This window comes from Plecotus auritus (genome assembly GCF_963455305.1).
Source record: "Plecotus auritus genome assembly, chromosome: 9".
NCBI lineage: Eukaryota > Metazoa > Chordata > Mammalia > Chiroptera > Vespertilionidae > Plecotus > Plecotus auritus.
In genome coordinates, this window is record NC_137783.1 from 3,475,627 (window position 1) to 3,478,332 (window position 2,706).

A 2,706-nucleotide genomic window follows, 5' to 3' on the forward strand; every position below is an offset into this window, starting at 1 on the left:
CGCCGCGCGGGGAGTGCCCTCCGCACGGGGGGTGCCCGCCACGTGGGGCACCTCCTGCTCCTCGCGGCCCGCAGGGACCTTCGCGACCAAGGTCTGTGGTCTCAACCCCGGGAGACTCGGGGACCCTGAGTGTCTCCCTCACCTGGTGTCTTGTTTCCAGGTTCGTCTTCAACTGCCTTTTTAAAGCCACACGCTTCCAGGTCCCACGTGGAGGCCTCACTCCTCGCCGCGAGCGCGGGTGGAGCCGGTCGCGGGCCGCGCCAGAGCAGCGTTCGTGGGCATTTTCGTCAGGAGACGGCCCTGCAGCTGCAACCGGGCAATGTGGCATTTTGATCGAGAAAATGTTTGCGCCAACACGACGATGGCAGGAGGCTAACCTGGCTGGGCAGGTCAGCGCTGTGTCCTGTAACGAACACCGGCCCAGGAAAGGGCGCATGCGCTTGGGACACGGCTGAGGCGCTGGAGGTGACATCCGTGCAGGGAAGGCCAACGGCCGTGGTCATGGAGGTGGAGACGGAAACAAAAGCGCAGCTGTGGCTCATGCTTTGTAACGGGCACAGGGGTCCTCAAACTTTTTAAACAGGGGGCCAGTTCACTGTCCCTCAGACCGTTGGAGGGCCAGACTATAGTTTTAAAAAAAACTATGAACAAATTCCTATGCGCACTGCGGGCCCGGGACGCGTCGGCTGCTAAGCAGGACAGGCAGCGGCACCCGGCGGGCCGGATAAATGTCCTCGGCGGGCCGCATGTGGCCCGCGGGCCGTAGTTTGAGGACGCCTGAACGGCACGGTTTAGCCTGGCCGGCGTGGCTCAGGGGTTGAGCACCAACCTGTAAACCAGGAGGTCAGGGTTCAATTCCTGGTCAGGGCACATGCCCGGGTTGTGGGCTCGATCCCCAGAAGGGGGCGTGCAGGAGGTAGCCGATCCATGATTCTCTCTCATCAGTGATGTTTCTCTCTCTCTCTCTCTCTCTCTCCCTCTCCCTTACCCTCTGGAATTAATAAAAATATATTTTTTGAAAGAGGTAGTTTACATTCCTCAAATACAGTAATTTTAGGAAAATCCTATCAGGTGCCCGTGAGCATCTGTTCCTTTGGGATTCTGATTAGTTGGCATTGGGCGTCCCTGTGGAATTGCTATGTAATCACGTGATCACTACCCCTTCGCGGGCACCTGCCTGACACAGAAGATAAATAAAGACACTGCAATGCAACTAGCGTCCAGAAGAGACCGTTCGCTCGTATTTCACCTTAAAGCAGGGGTCCTCAAACTACGGCCCGCGGGCCACAGGCGGCCCGCCGAGGACATTTATCCGGCCTGCCTGGTGCCGCTGCCTGTCCTGCTTAGCAGCCGACTCATCCCGGGCCCGCAGTGCGCCTAGAAATTTGTTCATAGTTGTTGTTTTTTTAAACTATAGTCCGGCCCTCCAACGGTCTGAGGGACAGTGAACTGGCCCCCTGTTTAAAAAGTTTGAGGACCCCTGCCTTAAAGCATGTAGAAAGCCACGCCCTGCTGCTTCGCTTGCAAAGCACTAGAAAACAACGCCACGGTCACCCGCTCACGGAGCTGGTTCTTGTTTGCAGAGGTTCCTGTCCGTAATGCGCAGCGACAGGCACGGCGCTGGCCGTGGGGGAGGGAGACAGGCCGGTGGCCTCGGCCTGCAGACATCCAACGGCGGAGTCCGCCAAGAGGCGGCTGTTCAGAAACGCCCGCGTGGAGTGCGTGCTCTCTGCCCAGGCGGACCAGCTGCTCGGTGCGCGCACGGAAGGCGAGCCTCGCAGAGCCTGTGGCGAGGAGCTTGCCGATCGGCTGGGAGCACGGGCCAGAGCAGGAAGATAAATCACAAGATTTCTTCCTAACCGCCCTGCACGCGGGTAGAGCTATACAGGATGTGCCAATGCTTCTCCGAAGATCCTGCCCGCCATCCCGAGATACTGGCCCCGGGGAACCGTCCCGCCTGTGGCAGTAGGTGGGACTCGGGCAGCACGTGGCTGGCGCGGGGGCACAGCGGCTGAGTGTCAGGCACAGCCAGCAGCGCGGTGTCCTCTCTCCTGGTGCCCTGGTGCCGGTGGCTCGCACCTGTGCGGAGGGGAGGAGGTCTGGAGGGGCTGTTCCCCCTGATGGCTGAGAAGGGAGGAGACAGGGCGGTGGGCAGGTCTGGCTGGAGCTGGATCTCCAAGGGCTGGCTTTGCTCACGCGGGTGGAGAAGGTGCCACAGGAAGAGGGCGCCCGCGAGCCACACCTTTTGGAACTGGCAGCAGGTGGAGCCGGAGAAAGGCCGCATCAGGCCTGCAGCCCCGGGGAAAGAGGCTGTTAGTCCAGGAGGCCGAGACCAGGCCTGGAAGATGCCGGAGCAGAGGCGAGGGCACCAGGTGGCCGGCCCGGGGAGCCGTGGCAGCGGGAAGACCAGGGGAGACTCCACTATGTGCACGTATGTTCTTCCCGCCCCTCCTTTTGCTTCTGTTTGTTACCTAGTGAGCTTGCGACCTTTTTGCGGAAAGGAGAGGCGAGGCGAGGCGGTGGGAACGGGGGGGGGGGGGGGGGGGGCGGGGTGATCAGGCCTCGCCTACCTGGCCGGAAGCTGCCTGTGCTCGCGTCTGTGTGGCTGGAGGCGCAGGAGGCTACCTCCTTCGGTGGTGCTTTCCCCTTTGTCCGTGGGGTTCTCTGGAGATTCTTCTTCAGAGGTCCGAGGTGGGCAGGTGTACC